The 21469-nt window shown below is 41.8% G+C and overlaps 1 long non-coding RNA gene across 1 annotated transcript in view; it reads left to right on the forward strand.

Moving 5' to 3' along the window:
* The first annotated feature begins 614 nt into the window (after nucleotides 1–614).
* LOC132249951 (uncharacterized) overlaps nucleotides 615–21469 on the forward strand; it is a 29693-nt gene continuing 8838 nt past the window's right edge. The window contains exon 1 of the long non-coding RNA XR_009461494.1: nucleotides 615–671. This is a non-coding gene — a long non-coding RNA (uncharacterized LOC132249951). The remainder of the gene's footprint in view (nucleotides 672–21469) is intronic.

Raw genomic sequence — 21469 nt, forward strand, 5'->3', positions numbered from 1 at the left:
GAAGAAGAATCCTCAGTAACAGGGGCCAAATACAACCTGTCCTACCAAATGTACATAGTGCAAGTGAAATCAGCCTTCTATAAACTTTTTGTGGTGAAAGGGACTATTTGCATAAAAGAGAAAAAAAAGCTCTCCCCTCATGAAATCAGTGGACTTACAGCTATTACCCCATGGTTGCATTTATTCTAAAAATTCTAGGGTAAATGCATTAGATGATTGCTTTAAGAGTGCAATAGATGACTTCTGAAACAGTCAAATGCATTGCAAAATATATTGTATTTAGTCACCTAATAGCTGCTCTTTCCTCCAGAATTCTATTGCCAAAAATTAAGGCAAAACATTTTCTACACCCTAGAACAAGGCTGAAGAGCTCATAATGCTAAACAAATTTGTAAATGTGGGTGTCGCAGGGCACTAAGGTGCCTGCTCCTAGAAGAGCAGAAACTGCCTGGGGAGAGCCCAAAGAGACAGGCAGAAGCCCAGGTGCAAGTTACCAGGGCAACAGGCTAGCAAGCAAATTAGCCTGCATCTGCACCTGGTCAGCTGACCAAGAGGGGGTAGGGCCCTGGGCCCATATAAACCCCAGGCTGGAACTAGGGAAGGTAGCTCTCTGCCAGAAGCCAAGGGGGAAAGGAGCCCTTGTAGAGGAAGTGCAGGGAAGAGGCCTGACTGTAAGTTCTGCTCCTGGTAATGTTAAGGGTTAGAGCATACCTTGTGCAGTTTGAGTTATGGTATAGCCTATTGTGTTTTTTACTTTTGTTTATAACCCCGGTGGTTTGGGTGAAGCTATTGGGGAAGAAGGAGGCTTATTGGGGGCCCACTACAGTGTGGGGACCCTGGTGCCAGAGAGGGCATGGTATTTGGGGTGCACAGGCCCTGGCGCCAGTGTGGGCACAGAGACCGAGGCAGGGCCACAAAGAGCCCAGCACCAGTGTGGGCGCAGAGAGGGGTAACACAGCCATCCTTTAACTTAAAATCCTAATCTGTTCTTTCCCCTTCAAAAAAGTACAATTAACTATAGTTGAAAATAAAGCTTATTATTCCAAGTGGCATTTCAGAGCCTACTCCTGAAGGCAACAGTCTTGTTAAAGTATAAAAACAACTGTAATGTCTTTTCATCCTTAATTGTATTGAGACCCTAAGTAAGACATGGTGAAGACCACAGCAATGGCTTTATACCATACTTCCCCCATCCCAAGGATCCCCTACTCACCTCACACCATGACAACCCTTACTGCATCACACTCTGCTGCTCTGTCTAGTCCATTTATTCAAGCTGACCTCCCACAGGCCCCAACAGCCACCCCTGCCCCACCTCCCAGACTGACCGTTCTAGCCTGGCTGCATTGCTTCCCCCCTAACCTAACTAGCCTGGGGCCATGCAGCACTGCATATGTTTGAAGTGAGCACTGAGCAGCTGTTGCACGTGAGGGCAGCTGACATGGGTGAGGCTGAATGGGAGAAGGGGCTAACATACAGATCCCTGCAAGTCACCAATTTGGGGCCCCACTTAGATACCAGGTGGTGTTGTTCTGCTCAGGCCTTTCATGAATACCCACCTTAATCTAACCTCATTTTGATGATAACAATGGAACTTCAAATGAGTTCCCTGTTCCTTAGATTTTTATGGGTTGCTCCATTTTTATTTAAAATGGACTTCATGGACAGGCAGTTTTGGCCTGTTTTTTAAGGGCTGTCTGTAAATTTATGGACAGTTAGCAACACTGATATGTACCTTGCCATCCTACACAATCATACAGACTAGACTGAATGTAGAGCATACCTAATGTACCAGATGGCTTGGGTTTCCCAGAAAAGTGCATTATTTTTTTTCAATAAATTGTATGTCTTAAAAGAAATATCTTACAAGTCCACTTCTTTAGAAATGTGAGTGCAGGGGAAGCTATATTTGAAGATGTTGAGGCAATATTTGAGGTGAGGCCATTACATGAGCATGCATGTTATGTAAGTAAATACAGTATTAGAAAACTGAATTGTCATATAATTTTATATATTGTATTTTTTTTAAGGTTTTTCTGTTTATTGCTAAGAGGTCAGAAACAGATCTGTAGAGGATAGTTTGGATAGGGATGATCCTGTGTCAGGCAGAGGGTTAGACTAGATGACCTCTGGAGGTCCCTTCTAGCCCTACTTCTCTGTGATTCTTAAATAAAAACAATATAATTCAGTCGTATGGTAGAAATAATTTAATCTACCTCAGCACAACAAAATCAGGGAGGGACTAAACATTTCACCTTATCCTCCAATTTGTTCCAGTAAATATCTAGACCTGTGTAGACCCTCAATAAATGTAATTGGGTACAGCCAGGTAGAAGAGCCAACTCATTCAGAACAAATTACAGGACTGGGGTTGTTTTGTTTTGTTTCTAAATGCCAGGAGAAGCATATTTCAGTTTGTTGTTACCATATAGTAAAGGAGATGGCTAGAAAGACTGAAAAAACAAAGCAAAGGAGCCTCACTCCTCACGTTTTAAAATATCATAACAATAATCCTTCATAAAAACCTCTTAAAAGCAATCGGTGATCTGTAGTCGAAGGCACACATTGTGCCTTGAGACTGCAAAACAATCTGGGATGGATATATGAGTTTTTGTTAGACCTAAGTTTGAACCCTTCAGATCCCTGTAACCTGAAAATAAATCCACTAAAATGATAAAAGATTCCACAAAAGGCTTTGAGACCAAACTGACTGATAACATGATTAAACCATTGATCTGCTTGAATGACTGCAGGCCATGAAGAAAGAAACTACCACTGTGAAATCAAGCAAAGCCTTATAATTACTGATTAAAGGTATAAACAAGAGATGAGGCTGTAATTTTAGCCATGTCACTACATGGAGCTATTTACTCCACTTTTACATAGTAATTTGGAAGTACCCTATCAATCTTTTTTTTTTTTTTATAATTATACCCATTTAAAAGATTTTTTTTTCTAAATGTTTGATGTCAAATATTCACTGGGCTTTCCATCATGCACAATAATTTTTAGTGCCATAGGCCTTACAAGTAACACAACGGATCTGCCATTACCTTTCCCAGTTTCAAATTACCACTGTGCTAGGTTGTTTTATAAATCTTTCACATCTGCGTGCATTAATAATTCTGAATTTCTTGACTGAACTAGAGTCATGTTTCTACTCTCTTTTCTCTGAATTAAAATATATATAGATGACCTCTGTAAACTTGAGATTCATAGGAAGCTCTCCAATATGGTAGCATCCGGATGCATGGGTTGAGAACATCCAAATCCAAAATTCCTCAAAGGCTATGAGTGTTTGCATTTGGGCTTTTGTTTAGTTTTCATAATGACCTGTTGCCTGTTTAAGGCAGTAGAATTCTTTTATCAGCTCAGTGAAGAGAAAAGAGGACAGTTTGTTCAAGGTTATACAATACAAAGTAGAGTTTGTCTCAGGTACACAATGCCATTTTCTAGGCCTTCTTAATTTCAGTGTCAACATAGCATTGATTAATTAAATCTCCAGCACCATGTTAGGTTAGCATTATTTGGCCTATATCATGAACAGATAAACTGAAGAAAATTCATCTCTTACACAAGAAGCCAGCGGTACAAAAAAGACTAGATTCCAGAATCTAATTTCTAGAAACTAATTCCCTGCCCTCACCTGAAGACAATGCACATCACTAGACCTGAAAACTAACAAGTGAATGGTACTCAAAATTATGAAACTAATGCAGATTTTTTTTTTAAAAGGGTTGGTTTGGGGTTTTTTTTAACTCGAGATTGAAGCAAATAGATAATGAATCCAGAGAACAGCAAAATCCACTCATAATATCCTATAAAACAAAAGTAAATATTATTATATATCATTGAGGGGAGAAAGATCTCAGTTAGGTACACCCTAACAATTTTGGCTGGCATAAATTGAACTGTTCTATTATTTTAGCAAGATAGCACTAACTTCGAAAGGTGTAGATTTTATAGTAATCATTTCCCACATAACTGATAACTACATTTTGTAATCGAGTCCCTTGGGGTAGAGTGTATATAGTGGAAAACCTCTTGGGGTGTATTCAGATGAGTGCACATGTGTTTCTCTGGGGGCAAATAGCAGTGGCCCATATTTGTGCCACTGTTACTTGTCTCAAGGAATTGCCTGTGCATGTGTGCTTTGGCATGTGGCAAGTTCCCCTGTTAGGGTAGCAGAGGCTTAGGCCAGAGCCTGGGCTGGCCCCAGCAACCTTACCTGGGATCCTAGGGGCCTCCGGTGTGTCACTTTGGTTGGCCAGGCTCCAGTTTTGGGCAGTGCTTTCTACTGATGTGTGCCGAACCATTTTTTTTCAGGAACAGGCTTTTTGACACCGGGATCTCGCAGGCAAAAAACCCCCTTGCTCCAAATGGTCAGCACATCAAATGCCTGCATGTGCAGTGTGTACTGTTTCCATACTGCACATGCACGCTCATCTGGACATGCCATTGAAGGCTATTACAAGCCGTTATGCAGCCCAAACATTATGAAATTGGCATCCAACTTGTAGTCCATCTTAATGGCTCAAAGTATGGAAGATGTGGAATCTATTATATCTAAATAGTGTTGGTACAGGAAGGGATTTGAAAAAAGTTTGACTGCAGGAAAACTGCCAATTTAGCTCAGAATAATTACATTTAATGAAAAATACTTTTTTCTCTTGCACAGACAATGAAATGCTTTTACAAGTAACTGTTAATTAAAACTAACATTTCTGAGGTGATTTCTTGTTTAAAAACTTCATACCAATAATCTGAGAGCCTGATATAAAAGACTACAAGCCAATGTATGTCTTGTTTAATTATTAGTTTATCAATCAGAATAAAAATACTAATGTTTAACTTTTTTAAACATAACATTTTTACTTTCTTCAGCAGTACCAAAACCAGGCTAAAATGACAATTTTAATTAAAAATTTTAGTTTCAATTATCATTTGCTGTGTATAGATGGAAATAAGTTTTTCTCATATTTTGAACTTTCAAATGAGAGTTGATCACAGTAAATTACCTAAAAGTAAACCAGAAGTATTAAAAGGGATGTTCTTTTACAGGATTGAGTTTGTTTTACAGTCAGAATAAGAGACTTATGAATAAAGAAAAAATAACTGTAGATGAGGCCAACAGAGATTCAACGAGTCTTAGAATCATAGAAAATGAGGATAGGAAGGGACCTCAGGAGGTCACCAATCCAGCCCCGTGCTGAAAGCGGGGCTATCCCCAGCTAGATCATTCCAGCCAGGGCTTTAAGTCAGACCTTAACTCTCTAGATAACTCATTCCAGTGCTTCATCAACCTCCTAGTGAGAGAGTTTTATATCCAACCTAAACCTCCCTTCCTGCAACTTGAGATCATTGCTTCTTCTGATATCCGTCACCACTGAGAACAGTCTAGCTCCATCCTCTTTGGAACCACCTTTTAGGTAGTTAAAGGCTACTATCTAATCGCCCCTCAGTCTTTTCTTCTGCACACTAAATAAGCCATTTCCTTCAGCCTCTCTTCAGAAGATATGTACCTCATTTCCCTAACTGCTTTCCGTGCCCACTGCTGGACACTCTCCAACTTGTCCACATCCTTTCTGTAATGGAGGGCCCAAAACTGGACACAAGGCTCCAGGTGTGGCCTCACCAGTAAAGAGTAGAGAGGAAAAATTACTTTCCTTGATCTGCCAGCAACACTCCTACTAATGCAGCTCTGTATGCTGTTAGCCTTCTTGTGAGCAAGGGTACACTATTGGCTCTATCCAGCTCATCCACTGTAACCCCCAGATCCTTTTCTGCAGAGCTGCTGCTTAGCCAGTTGGTTCCAAGCTTGTAGCAGTGTATGAGATTCTTCCATTCTAAGTGCAGGACTTTGCACTTGTCCTTGTTGAACCTCATGAGATTTCTTTTTACCCAGTCCTTCAATTTGTCTAGATCACTCCGAATCCTAGAGCTACCCTCCAGTGTATCTACTACACCCCTAGCTCGGTATCATCTGCAAACCTGCTGTGGGTACAATCCTTTCCATCTTCCAGATCATTAAAGAAGATATTGAACAAAACTTGCCCTCGGACTGACCCGTGGTGTGCTCCACTTGATACTGGCTGCCAACTAGACACTGAGCCATTGATTTCTACCTGTTAAGCCTGACAATCCAGCCAGCTTTCTATCCACCTTACAGCCAATTCATCCAACCCACACTTCCTTATTTTGCTTGCAAGAATGCTGTGGGAGACCATATCAAAAGACTTTCTCAAGTCAAGGTATATCATATCCACTGCTTTCCCCATATCCACAGACCAGTTATCTCATCACAGAAAGCAATCAGGTTGGTCAGGCATGACTTGCCCTTGGTGAATCCATGTTGATTATTTTCTTCTTCAAGTAATTGGTAATGAATTCCTTGAGGACCTTATCCATGATTTTTCCAGTTAAACTGACTGGTCTGTGGTTCTCTAGATACTTCTTTTTCCCTTTCTTAAATATGGGTGCTATATTTGCCCTCTTCCAATCATTCCAAGGACCTCCCATGATCGCCACAGGTTTTCAAAGATTATGGCCAGTGGCTCTGCAATCATGTCAATCAACTACCTCGGGACCCTCAGGTGCACCGCATCTGGCCCCACGGATTTGTACACATTCAGTTTTTCTAAATAGTTTTTAACCTTTTGTATCACCAATGAGGGCTGCTCATCTCCCCAAACTGTGCTGCCTGGTTCAGTAGTTTGGGAGCTGGCCTTACCTGCGAAGACTGAGGTAAAAAAGGCATTGAGTATTTCAGCCTTTTCTTCATCATCTGTCACTAGATTGCCTCCCCCATTCAGTAAGGAACCTACACATTCCCTGACTTTCCTCTCATTGCTAACATACTTGTAGAAACCCTTTTTGTTACCCTTCATGTCCCTTGCTAGCTGCAACTCCAATTGCACTTTGGCCTTCCTGACTTCATCCCTGCATGACCAAGCCATATTCTTAGACTCCTCCCAAGTTGTTTGTGCAAGCTTTCACTTCTTCTAAGCTTTCTTTTTGTGTTTAAGCTTACCAAAGATTATATTAATTATCTTAATAATAGGCCAGTTAACCTCACCTCTAACTGGATAACTATAGGGGAGTTAGCCTCATATAATTTTATACTGGAGCTCTGAGCAATCATACAGCTCTTTTACATACAGCACAACTCCTCCTCTTCTCCCCAGCCTGTCCTTTCCCGAACAGTTTGTACCCGTGCATGACAGTGCTCCAGTCATGACAGCTATCCCTCCAAGTCTCTGTTATTCCAATCACATCATAGTTCCTTGACTGGGCAAGGACTTCCAATTCTTCCCGCTTATTTCCCAGGCTCCATGCATTTGTGTATAGACACCTAAGGTGACTAGCCAATCCCCTACTTTCTCACCTGCTGTCCCCTCCTGCTTTTGCTTCCTTCAAGTCCCCTGCTTCCCCACTTACCTCAGGGCTTTGTTCTTCATCCCCCAGAAAACTTAATGTAAAATGCTCCTAACTAAATTAGTGAACCTGTCTGCAAAGGTGCTCTTCCCTCTCTTTATCAGGTGGATCCTGTCTCTTCCTGGCAATCCTTCTTGGAACATCCCATGGCCGAAGAAGCTGAATCCCTGCTGGTGACACCACCTGCTCAGCCTTCACCCAGAGCCTTGTAGTCACTCTTGATATGCTCAGGGTCTCCCTTAGTAGTATCACTGGTGCCCACATGGATGAACAGCATGAAGTAGTAGTCAGAAGGTTGGATGAGTCTTGGTAATCCTTCCATGACATCTTAGTTCCAGGCTCCAAGCAAGCAGCAGACCTCCTGGAACAACAGGTCAGACTGACAGATGAATCTCTCCATCCCCCGCTTACTGACTGGCACTGGAGCCCTGCTGCTGGCACATGCCCTGACCTGCTTTTTTTCACTCCATGTTTTTTGACCTATCCAGGGGTCTAATTTTCCCCCGTGCTGCAAACTTGCAGCAGGGGGAACCTTTTCCCGTTCCCACACATGCCTTTTGCAGTGTGTCAAAGGGGTTTGACACACTGCAAGAGGCACATGTGGGCTCATCTGGACATGCCCCCAGGGTCTTCATAAAACCCTGGTGCACTTTTAAACTTTAATAACTTAGGATGTAGGTATAATAGAAACAATCTGTAAATGGCATTTAAAAGCAAATTTATTAAAGTTTAAGGACAACTAGAGTACACAATACTAGACTTCAACATAACCACCATTTTCTTCTCTCAGCTGATATGGACTTCAATCCTGCTAGTCATAGGACACAGTTTACCTTCTCGTCTACAGTAGCCATTTTTCCTTTGTCAAAGGATCTGAAATGAGAATAAACTTGTTATTACTTATGAAGTCTAGCATTGTGTACTCTAGTTGTCCTAAAACTTTAATGCATTTGCTTTTAAATGTTGTTTACAGATTGTCTATCATACCTACAACCTAAGTTATTAAAGTTTAAAAGTGCACAAGGACTTTATGAAGATCCTGTACAGTTCTCCTAAAGCATTTTGTTTTACACATTAAAACACATATGTGCACATCATCATTTTAAAGAGCACTGATGTTAGCCCTGATGCCCTCAGGGAATGTTAAATTGAGCAAGATACATTCTGTGGCCCTAAATAAGCTCTGCAGCTTCAAATAGATTTGGTATCATTCTTTATGCTCTGCCCCATCCTGTATTAATAAATATTTATTAATGAGCAGCACAAATAGTGTGCAAGCAAACATGTAAAAGAAAACAAAGTTATAAAGTAAAAACTGTTGGAATTCAAGTTCCCTATGCAATCTTAACTTGCTCCCTTGTCCAAACTAAAAAACACTATCTCTTTCAGCCTTTGTAAGACATACTTCCCAAGCCTCTAATAATTTTTCTTGCTCCCCACTGGGCGGGCACTTTCCAATTTATCCACATCTTTCTTCTAGTGTGGTACCCAAACTGAACACAGGGCAGTACACCAGCTGAGTCCTCACCATTGCTGATATTGCACAATGTGCTTTACATATCATGATATAGGGCAGTGTGGAGATGCCCTGAGATGGCTGAAAACACAGTTGTTCAGATATTGAAGTCCAATACAAGGCAGTTCCATGCAAAGATAGCCAAGTTATCTGTGCATTTACTAACTCTGGACCTGGAAGGAAAACAACCACAGTTATGCAGTACAGCACCTGGGCCAATAAGTCTTGCTTCTCAGAGGAACTGATTGGGCTATACTAATGCAGCTGTGCTGCCTCCACATCTGGCACTAGCACATGAAGAGCTTGATGTGTGAGATGCTGTCTTCTACTGTGCAAGTGTAACTCTTTTGCACTGTAGAGAGGAACTTTCAAAATGCATCCGCTTTGGGAATTTCAGCAAGACCCTCTGGAGTTTGCTCAGTGGTGATATGATGGTGGTTAACAGCCATAATGTATTGTATCACTGAGGTCAGAGGGAGGAAAAAAGACTCTATCCTAGCAATGTGGTTGGAGTGTGTATAGCAGTTGTGGCCCAGAGAGGAGTGTTCTGAGGGAACTCCATGTGAAGAGGGGCAGGGTCTGGTAGACTGAAATGGACTGTCCTGTTGAAAACAATGAGTGCTTAGAGCTAGGTAAATTCTGGCTCTCACTGGTAGAGGGGTAAGAAATCTGTCCTTTGTCCCAGGAACTAAAGTAAGTTGAGGGAGAATTTGGAGACTTTTCTCCCAGCCAGAGAGGTGTGTGTCCTGCTCTGAGCACCTGCTGGGAAGAAGAAATGACACGGGTGCATTGGATCCATCCAGAGGCTCAGGAGAAGGTAGATTTAATCTGCTGCTAACTAGACTCAGAATATAAAGAGTATCAGGGATGGTAAAGCTGGTTAGCTGTTTTTTCACTACTGAGGAGTAATATAATAGATACATGTATATATTGTGATTTTTAACATTTTTCTTTGTAGTTTTCATTTGTTCTTTGTTTTAATTTATCATATTGGTTATTATAATAAAAATAGATTTGAACTTTAAATTGATTATTATTCACTAAGGAAAATTTGATATCAAGTATCCCACTGTATGTGTGTGTGTGTGTGTGTGTGTGTGTGTGTGTGTGTGTACACACAGGAGGAGTTGTGCATTTTGTATTGTAACAGGGGACCAGTATAAGCTCCTTTTTTAAGGAAGCAATTGTGGTAGACAGATGCTTACCTGGGATGGATGAGTTGTGCCATGGTGGCAGTTGATGACATCAACCCACAATGGGTTTTGGAGAGTCGTGGTCCTCCTGGGTGAGACACCATTGATTGGTTGGACCATCTGGAATAACTTGTAAAAGAATAAGCACTGATGCATGTTGATGCCCCCAGTATCAGAGGGGCCAGCAAAGCAACTGAGCTGGTTGTGCTGGGTCTACATGGAGGCATAGAAACTGAGGACTAATGAGCAGAGACAGATGGCAGCTAGAAAGTGTTGCCATAGGGTCACTAAGTCAATAGATGTGGTGAGTCACTGGGAGAATGGGGTGTCCACGGATGGTGAGAGAAAGAGAGAGAGAGATGTGTAAGTCTCTGCCCCAGCACTGCAATGGAAAAGGGTCACTTCAAGGGAAAGATACAGGTGATTGGTGACTCAGCTCACTTAAAGGACTGCTTGTGAGTATGGTGAATATGGTTTCCTGAGATCAGGCAAGAAAGAAGCGGTCTTCATTTAGGGATAGGGGACAAGAGGAGTTAACAGTGGAAATGGACCTGCTGATGGGATAAGCCGGGTGAGAAGTTTCCAACCTCTGGACAAAGATAAACTGGGGGCTACAGTACTGGTCAGGCATGGAGAGGATATAAGGGGTGATGGATCCCTTCAACTGGCTGGAGGGCAAAATCAACCCTCATACAAGTCACAGGACTAACCCTAATGAAGGTTTTGCAACCTGGGGAGCAGTAGAACATCATTCTCATGTCCCATGTTCTCCAGCCCTTGGCATACTTCCTCAACATCCTAATAAGTCCTCTGTGTCCCCTTGCGCACTGGATATGGGAAACATAAAACAGGCACAAAATAATGTATACACAGTTACAAAAATACAAGATCCTCTTCTGCTGAGGAAATCCTCATTACTCCCATACAACTGCTTCAAAGGTACTTTAGAAGTAGCCTAGGATTTGCTCTTGAGAATTAAAGTTCATATGTAAAGTGATTAGAATGTTGTTTTTTTTTTTATTTGGAAAAAAAAAATCTGTCCCTCACCCTCTGCTTTAACTAGTAAATTCCTAAATATCCACATATCAAATATCTCTTAAGACTGAGAAAAATGTCATTCATAATCTGGGAAGTGATATTTATGCCATTTTTCATATTTAATGCAATATCACTAGTTCCTGCAGATAACAAATTCTCTGGCAATGACTGAATCCAAAGAAGGAACTTCCACTCCTAGAAAAAACTGTCTGACTGGCAAGAGGTATTCCTTCAAAGTGTTCTTAACACAACTTTCCAGTCTCAGTATTGCTTAAAAGGTGTTACAAACCCCTGACCCCACAGTTAGAATCATTTTCTAATTTATTCAAATTATTGTTTAAATATCAATCTTGATATAAAATATTTTATATTTGGAAACCAAAAAAGAGACATAAATGAATGACTGTACAACCAAAATAGATTCTGAGACCCTTGAATGACTTTAAAGAAATATACTGGGTTTCTTTCCTTACACATCAACAGTTAATATAATACTTGTAGAAAGCGTCTTGGAATGTTTGGTACAAACTGGCAAGAAGCTTACTGTGCATGTATACATTCCAAGTGTCCAGTCATGCATGATGAGGGCATTGGTATAAGTTCATGAATTCTGGAAAGACATCTAAGAGATTTAAAGTAATCCCATAAACTGACATCATTTGAGAGGAATTAAAGAACACTCTGGAAGACATACAGGAAAAACAGGAGCTACTAGTGTTATAGAAAAGTGATGCAAATAAAAACAATTATCCAAAAATGCCTGTAGGCAGCACAAATCACAGGCTGAGTGCTATTTTATAATTATGTATTTTTTTTTTTTAATTATGACTTCATCTCATCAAATTACAAAACCATGTCAGTATGAAAGGCAGTAGGAAGCTAGTTTTAAATGTTCACCTGGGACTTATGGGGAAAAGTCTACAGAACCATCAGTTTAAGAGTGACAAATCCATGCAAACTGCAAGAATCTAGACAGTTTAAATGACCTTCACAAGACCCTACGAGCTGCATGGCAAAGGGCCAGGTTTTTCAGTACCACAGTGTGTCTTTATGACTTAAAAAAAGAAAAGCTGCTGAGGGCAAATACATTTTCAAAATATCCATGTCATTGGATTTAGCATAGGAAAACAAAAAGATATCTTGTAGTCACAGGTCTTAATTAGGCATTCAAGCCTTTTTGGGGGACTTTCTCACTTAATCCAATAAAAATGGTCCTCCATATGTGTATGAAATTGTGTGTATATATATTGTTTACTATTCCTTCCAACATAACTTTTTTCTGTTTCAACACCTATTATAAAATATTATGGCAAACAGAGGCATGGCATGGTATCTCTGTGGCACTGACCAAAACCTTTTCACCAATCAGAACACACAAACAAGAAAACAAACATAAGACTTGCACAATTTTTGACCAAAATCTTACCTTTCTGATATTTTCATTTCCTGCTGTGTCAGCCTGGTCCTATCATGCTTTACAGAAACTTGAATGCCCCTAACAGAGGGCAGGTGATGTTTACTTTCAAGGTCACCCCTAGTGAAAGGCAGCTTTTTTAGCAGCCAGAATCTGTAAAAACTTGCGAGGAGCTACCCAGGAAAGATGCAGTGAAGAAGTGTGTCTCAGACACTCTAGCTATGCCCAGTTCATGAAAATGTGGTCTATGGCTGGGACAGTACTGAAGCTAAGAGAAGGGAGATTGCAAGAGCCTTACAACTATTGAAACTACCTCCTTGGGTCAGACTTTCTGCCCTTGTGCCTTAACCCAGTATCTCTTCTGAGGCAAGAATTCGGACTGTGGCCACATAACCTATGTAAACATTTTACTGTAGTGGTATCATTAGTAAATATGCAGCATTACCAAACGTCCTCATGTTTCTTTCCTTGATGATTATGTGCTATAGTTGTATATATATTGTAGTTATGTGGTCATTCTTTTATCTTATTAAAGACCAATAACCTAGTATAAGCTCCTCGAACAGAAAGCTGAAGAAGAAAATAGTGGCCTCTGTAATACAGTGTCTTCCTTCAGGGATCTCAGAGCTTTACAGGCATTATTAATAAGATAGGTATGTTTTATTAAACCCAATTTAGAGAGGAGAGGTAAGACCCAGGTTACAGCCTGAGCCTGGCCAAAAATCCAGTTCAAGTTCTGTGCCCTAACCAGAAATACTTTTTTTTTTTTTTTTTTTTTATATCTTTGAAAGCAACCCTTCCATATAAAAATACTTCCAGCAAAATGGAAGTAAAAGGGGGTTTTGGTTTGGTGGTTAAAAGTGTTCTTGGCTGACTGTCAAGTACTTTGGCAATCGGGTTCAGGATTAAAGACAATATGCGCAGATGCTCCTCAATCCTTTCTGTGTTCTATTGACTTTACTGACCAATTACAGTATCATGTTAGTATCATTTTCTAGTCCAAACATGTTTTTTCCATCATTGAGCCTACCATAACCCTGCTACTTCCCCATATTTCCTCATTCATCTTTATTTCATGTATGAAGCTTTCAGAACCCTTGACTGGATGTATATGAAAAATATCTGTTGCAGGAACTTCTCTTGAAGTCTTCCTAATTTTTTTTTTTTTCTGTGAAGGTGTAAGAGACACTGAAACAGCAGCTGCTTATGATCTTGTGATGGGAAAATACATTGTTTTTCATTGTTCAGCTCTCACAACTCTAGCTACAACAGATAAAAGCTAGAATTTTTTTTCCTTTGAGAGCCCAGATAATTATGTAATATCTTTTTCCTTTTTGTTACCTTGGTAACCTAATCACAACCCATAGTGGTTGGACTGGAGTAACTTCTTGTCACCATGGCTACAGCCCTTTAACCTTAACTCTATGCCTGTCCTGCAGTTAGTGAGAGGGATTTGTTGTTCTGTTTTTCCAAAATGCTTCAGAATTTCAAATCAGAAAAATGTGTATATATGTGTATAAATATCTTGTCTTAAATTCAGGGTCATCTTATATATGGGTGGCCTTTATGTTCTGGCTCATCATGTGAGCTCTAATTGCCTTATTTATCCAAACTATTTACCCAATTTAAATACCATATTTACCCAAATACAAGATGACCTTAAATTTAAGATGGCTCCCCATATCATTTGATTCTATGCATAGAATATTTATTAATTTGTTATAATTTTCCATGTATAGAATTGAATTATTGGAGGATTGTCTTTAATTAGGTAGCAGAGCAGGCAGTAAGTGAACAGGCAGCGGGGTGAGAAATGGGGACTAGAGAGTAGGAGACAGGTGGTAGGAGGCAAGCAATATGGAGATGGGAGAGCAGAGAGTAGAGGAGAGGCAGACAGCTTGCCCCCTGCAGCCTCTGGCCCCTCCATTTTACCAGGCCCTTCTCCCTGTCTCCCCCCCCCCCCCCCCCAACAGACTCTGCCCCCTGCCTTCCCCTCTCCCACTCCCACTGCTTACCCTTGCTCTGTGCCAGCAGGCTCTGTCCTTGCTCCAGCCTGGGCCATGAAGCATAGCTCTACTTTAGCCCTGTAGCAATGCATAGAGATGGAGCCTAGGGAAGAGATGGGGGAGAAGGGAGGGTGCTCAAGTCTGCAGGGGGGAGAGAGATGGAGGGGCTAAGGTGGCAAGGGGAGGGGGGTGGGCATCAGTTGTGGGAGGCTCCGGTCCCTATCTGGGGTTGGGTGAAGCTGGAGCTGCAGCAGCTGTTTAATCCTCCCCACCGCCTCATTCCTGATTCCAAGATGGGCAATGGTGATGCACAGTACAGTGCATTACAGCGCCAGTAATAAAGGAGTAGACAGCTCTGGAGAAAGTGTTTAGAACACACAAGATGGTTGAAAGAAAAAGAAACAGAAAAAAGAGCCCCCAAACTGCTGCAGTGCAGGCAAAGTCAGGGAGAAGCTGTATAAGAGGCTGAAAGTCCAATGCAGCTATCCAGGCCATAACACAGATGGTTCTTCTAGAGAAGTTTAATTGTGGGAATGCAGGCAGTTGACCTGATCAGAAGGTTTGACCAGGTCCAGGTAGTTTGGGGCTTATCAGAAAAAACACGGGCATACCAAGTAAATACCCTCATCTTTGCCATGGGAGAGGCTGTGGGTGATATTCTATGTATTCTCTCACTAAGGGAGAAAAGAAAAACTATAAGAAAGTGAAAGAAGCTTTTGTTTCCCATTCTATAGGTAAAAAAAAGTTATATATGAAACAGGCAAATTTAATATGTGATAAGAGGAATCAGAGGAAACAGCAAAATCTTGCATTACTACAGTTCATGCTCTTGGTGAACATTGCATTTACGGAGTTTTGAAAGAAGAATGCACAGGAGACAGGATTGTTGTAGGAATCGGAGATGTTAGTTTATCAGCACAACTGCAGTTATATGCAGAATTCACACTAGCAAAAGCCATAACACATGTTAAGGTGCAATAGAGAAAAAGTAGTATGACTTACAGGATAACAATGTACCTAAAACATTGATCTAGTAATTGATATACATTGATAACATTTATATAGTAAAGAGAGGGGAAAAGACTAGGGGTGTGCAAAGCGGGTCCTATTCAATTTGGATTCGGCCCGAATCAGGGACAGTGATTCAATTCATTGATTCAGATAGCTGTCCCTGATTTGATTAGGCCGAATCTGAATCTGAAGATTCAGTGCTGATTTGGAGATTCGCGTTCCCACAGTGCTGCGACTGATTCACATTCCCACAAGGCTGCAACTGAACTCCAACTAGCTACACGTATCAAAGACAACGAAAAGTCCTGTTTTAGATATGTGGGGAGCCGGGGGAAATACAAGGGTAACATTGGACCCCTGCTAAACCAAATGGGACAACTGACACCCAGAAAAAAGCCAACCTACTTAATGTGTATTTTGCATCAGTTTTTCACCAGCCCAAGGGACAGCCCTGCTCAATATGGTACGACATGGCCAGGGTGAAGGAGACTTGTTACCTTACATCAACATAGACTATGTAAAGGAACACCTTGAGAGGCTGGACACCTTCAAGTTAGCTGGCTCTGACAGTTTACACCCCAGGGTACTTAAGGAGCTGGCAGACATCATAGTTCAACCACTGGCATGGATCTTCAAGAACTCGTGGCACTCAAGTGAAGTGCCTGGCCTTCTTCCAATCTTCAATGTGGAGCCAATTTCCAATAAAGGGAGGAAAGTAGATCTAGGGAACTATAGGCCTATCAGTCTGACATCTATCCTGCAGAAGATCTTGGAAAAAATGATCAAAGAGACCATTCTTGACAAACTGACTGATGGCAATATCCTGAGGGACAGCCAGCACAGGTTTGCTGCGGGTAGGTCTTGCCTGACCAATCTCATCTCCTTCTATGACCAGGTGACATATCACCTGGACAAGGGAGAAGAGATTGATGTCACATATCTTGATTTTTTTTAAAAAGCCTTTGATTTGGGGTCCCATGATATCCTTATGGAAAAATTGGCCAACTGAGGCCTCGACTATATTACAGTCCAACAGCTGGGGAAGTGGCTCCAAGGTCGGACCCAGAGAGTGGTAATAGATGGAAGTAAATAATTATGGTGTACCATGACCAGTGGGGTACCCCAAGGCTCCATCCTTGGGCCTATACTTTTTAACATCTTTATTAATGATACAGACATTGGTATTAGAAGTGGACTAGCCAAGTTTGCCGATAACACTAAACTTTGGGGTAAAGTGTCCACCCTGAGGATAGGATGGTGATACACACCAACATAGACAGGCTCAGAAAATGGGTGGAGGGAAACCTGATGACATTCAACCCCGAAAAATGCAAGGTACTCCACCTTGGGAATAGATCCCTCAGCACACTTATAGACTTGGCAGTGCTACGCTTGCTAGCACAATGGCTGAAAGGGACTTGGAAGTCATGAATGACCACAAAATGAATACAAGCCACCAGTGTGATGTCACAACTGGTAAAGTGAACAAAACTCTGGCTTGCATCCATAGATGCTTCTCAAGCAAATCCCAAGATGTTATCTTCTCATTGTACATGGCCTTAGTGTGGCCACAGCTGGAGTGCTATATCCAATACTGGGCTCCACATTTTAAAAAAGGATGTGGAAAAGCTTAGAAGAGTCCAGAGGAGAGCCACACACATGCTCAGAGGGCAGGAGAACAGGCCCTATGATGAGAGGTTGAAAGCCATTGTACTCTTGAGCCTGGAAAAGTGCAGGCTCAGGGGGGATGTGGTGGCTGCCTATCTGTATATAAGGGGTGTACATCATGATCTGGGGGAATGCCTGTTCACCAGAGCACCCCAAAGGATGACAAGGTCACATAGTCAGAAACTCCTCCAAGACTGTTTCCAGCTGAACATAAGGATAAACTTCTTTACTGTTTGATCCCCCAAGGCCTGGAATAGACTGCCTCCAGAGTCAGTGCAAGCACCTACTCTAGACTCTTTTAAGAAACATTTGGATGTTTATCGTGCTGAGATCCTTTGACCCTAGCTGACCTCCTGCCCCTGGGGCAGGGGGCTGGACTGAATGATTTTCTGAGGTTCCTTCCAGCCCTAACATCTATGAAATCTATGAATCAGTGATTTGGACATAGACACAGCTTTAAAAAAAAAAATTCTACATACCTTGAGGTAGCAGGCATAGCTTGTGATTGCTACAATGCTGGGGCACATGGAGCATCCCACAGGAGTTTGGGGGGGCCCTCCACATAGATTTCATAGATGTTAGGGTTGGAAGGGACCTTGAAGATCATCAAGTCCAGCCCCCTGCCCCAAGGGCAAGAAGTCAGCTAGGGTCAAAAGATCCCAGCAAGATAAGCATCCAAACATTTCTTGAATTAGTCCAGAGTAGGTGCCTGCACCACTTCTGGAGGGAGACTATTCCAGGCCTTGGGGGGGCTCAGACAGTAAAGAATTTTTTCCTTATGTCCAGCCTAAAATGGTTTTGAAGGAGTTTATGACCATTAGTCTTTGTTACCCCTTGGAGTGCTCTGATAAGTAGGCATTCCCACAGATCCTGATGTACACCCCTTATGTACTTATAGGCAGCCACCAGGTCCCCCCTGAGCCTGCACTTCTCAAGGCTGCAGAGTCCAGTGGCTCTCAGCCTCTCTTCATAAGGCCTATTCTCTTGCCCTCTGATCATGCACATAGCTCTCCTCTGGACTCTCTCAAGCTTCTCAACATCCTTCTTGAATTGTGGAGCCCAGAATTGGATGCTGTACTCCAGCTGCGGCCTCACCAAGGCCGAGTACAGTGGGAGGATGACATTCTGAGATTTACTTGAGAAGCATCTATAGATGCAAGCCAGAGTTTTGTTTGCTTTACCACCTGTGACATTGCATTGGTGGCTCATGTTCATCTTCTGCTCAGTCATGACCCCCCCAAGTCTTTTTCAGCCATGGTGCTAGAAAGCGTAGCGCTACTGAGCCTATAAGGATTCTGCAGGTATTTTTTTCCTGAGGTGGAGTACCTTGCATTTATTGGTATTGAATGTCGTCATGTTTGTATCTGCACACTTACTAAGCTTATCCAAGTTGGCCTGGTGGATCACAGGTGAGGATGCTATGCCCCAAAGTTTAGTGTCATCAGTGAACTTAGCCAGTGTGCTTCTGACACCAATGTCCACATAGTTGATAAAGATGTTACAGAGAACTGGTCCAAGGACAGAGCCTTAGGGGACACCTCTAGTCATGGAGCGCCATAATGATTCACTACCATCGACTACTACTCTCTGTGTCCGACCTCGGAGCCAATTTCCCAGCCATCAGACTGTGGTGTAGCCAAGGCCACAGCTGGCCAATTTTTCCATGAGATCATGGGACACCAGATTGAAGGCTTTTTTAAAGTCCAGATATATGTCAGAAGTCCAGATACACGTAGTTCTGGTCCACTTCCGGGTCTACTGGGGAGCCCACTGCCCCCCCCCCATGCCTCCCTGGCTTGATGATCAGCCGCAGGGGGACCCCAGGTCCCCCTTCCCAGTCACGGGAGGCATTAGTCACCAAGCTGGCGAGGGGCATGACAGGGGCCCAGTGCGCTCCCAATGAACCCAGAAGTAGACCAGAAATGCTACCTGCTACCTAGAGGTATGTAGAAAAAAACATTTAAAGGAGATGTCTCTGTACAAATCTCTGAATCTTTCTGAATCTCTCCAAATAGATTGAGAGGGTTCCGATTCAATTCAGAGAGATTAAAGGGTCCTCTGATTTTAATTTGATTTTGTTGATTCGGCCACTGAATCAGGCCTAATCTTTGCCGAATCAAATCAGGAACCAAACCTTTGCACAGCCCTAGAAAGGACCCTCACATCTAAGATATAATATAAAAATAGGACAAAAACAAGGCAAATACAAGTAAGAAACTTTGATAGTGAAAGCAGTGAAAGGTGTGGCAGATGTCACAAAACACCAAGCCATCACTGGCAACAATGTCCAGCAATAAACAAAGAATGTAAGATGCCACTAGAAAGGATATTTTGCAAGGGAGGGCAGATCATTCAAGTTGCTGGAAATAATTCAGTAAGGGGAAAGTGGCATTAGGGGACAATGAGCCTATTATAGTGGGAACTATATTCTCAATAGGAGACTCAATGACTAATATAGATCTCAACGGCCAGATCATTACATTGGAACTAGACACTGGGGCTGCAGTTACTGCAAAAGATTATGATCAATCTTGGGATGGTGATCTGCAAAGGTCAGATAAAATTATCCGAAAGGCAATTAATACTGCATTAGAAGTGTATGGCCAGTTCAAGGGGATATTGGAAAAAAGGAAAACTTTTGTCACAACCTATCTATGTGGTAGAAGGTTACCAGTTCCCTTACAGGGACTGCCAGCAATACAACTACACCTGCCAGCAATACAAAGACTACACCTACAACTGGACTCAATTAATAGCAAAATGCAAACCATACAAGAGATGTCTTCTCAGGTCTTCACAGGGTTAGCGAAGCTGTCAGGGGAATATAAAATTAAACTGGGCCTATCACCTACTCCATTTGCTCTAACAGCTCCTCAGTGCATCCCTATTCCTTTGCAACAGGAAATCAAGAAAGACTTAAAGAGGATGGAAATAAGGGGGGTTATCTCTCAAACACATGCATTCACAGACTGGTGTGCAAGAATAGTAGTACTGAAACCCAGTGGAAAAAAAAATCATTTGTGTGAACCTTACTCAATTTACCAAAGGTGTATGCAAAGTAAGACATGCTTCCTGAAGTAGAACAGACATTGGCTCAGTTGTTAGAGGCTAAAGTGTTCTCAAACTCAGATGCTGCAACAGGGCTTTGGCAAATCTTTTTTGCTAAGGAATCTAAACTAGTAACTAAATTCATTACCCTATTCCGGAGATATTGTGTCATCTGGATTCCTTTTGGCATATTGTCAGAACCAAAGCATTTCCAAAAATGAATCTCTCAGATTATGATGGAGCTGCCCAGCATCCTTTGCCATATAGATGATGTGTTGGTATATAGCAAAAATAAACAGGACTACAATGAATGTTTATATTCTGTTTTTTGATGCTTCCAGCAAGCTGGTCTCCTTTTGAATGAGAAACTGAGTTTAGGAAGGCACAAATAAATGTGTTGGACATATCATTAGCAAAAGTGGAATTCAGCCAAACCCAGACAAAATAAAGGTACTGAGTGCCTTACCTGAACCCCTAGATGTTTCTGCCACAAGATAACTGCTGGGTATGGCTAATCAATTTGTAAATTTTTTGCTGAATTTAGCACAGCAAACAAAATTCTTAAGATATTTATTTAACGGATACAATATGTGGGTCTGAGAGAATGTACAACAAGGGGCATTTAATAAAATCAAATAACTATTTTCATCACCATCTGTTTTAGCACAGTATTCAGTAAATAACCCACAATCATCATAGCAGTTGCATCTTCATATGGTTTAGGAGCAGAAGTCATTCAATCAGAGCCAGAAGGACATCACAGGCCTATTGCATTTATAGCAAGATGTCTTACAGACACTGACCAGTGTCCTGCTCAAGTGGAAAAAAAAGTGTTGGCAACCACTTGGGCCTATGAACAGTTCAGCACTTACTTGCTGAATGAGAATTTCTTCCACCATCGAAGATATACCAGGGAAACTGCTCATCATTGCAGACATTCTATCCAGAGCACCAGTTAGGCAGTAACCAACAGAAGAAGAAATAACTCTGGAAAAAGATGTTTATATATATATTGATCACGTTCTGACAGTATTGACAGCATATGCTACTAGACTACAGCAAATCCAAAAGTAGCAATAAAAGAAGGACATTTGCCAAAAACTAGGTTACGTCTGCCAAAATGGATGGGGCCACAGAATGC

The sequence above is a fragment of the Alligator mississippiensis genome, chromosome 1 (genome assembly GCF_030867095.1).
Source record: "Alligator mississippiensis isolate rAllMis1 chromosome 1, rAllMis1, whole genome shotgun sequence".
NCBI classification, from domain to species: Eukaryota; Metazoa; Chordata; order Crocodylia; family Alligatoridae; genus Alligator; species Alligator mississippiensis.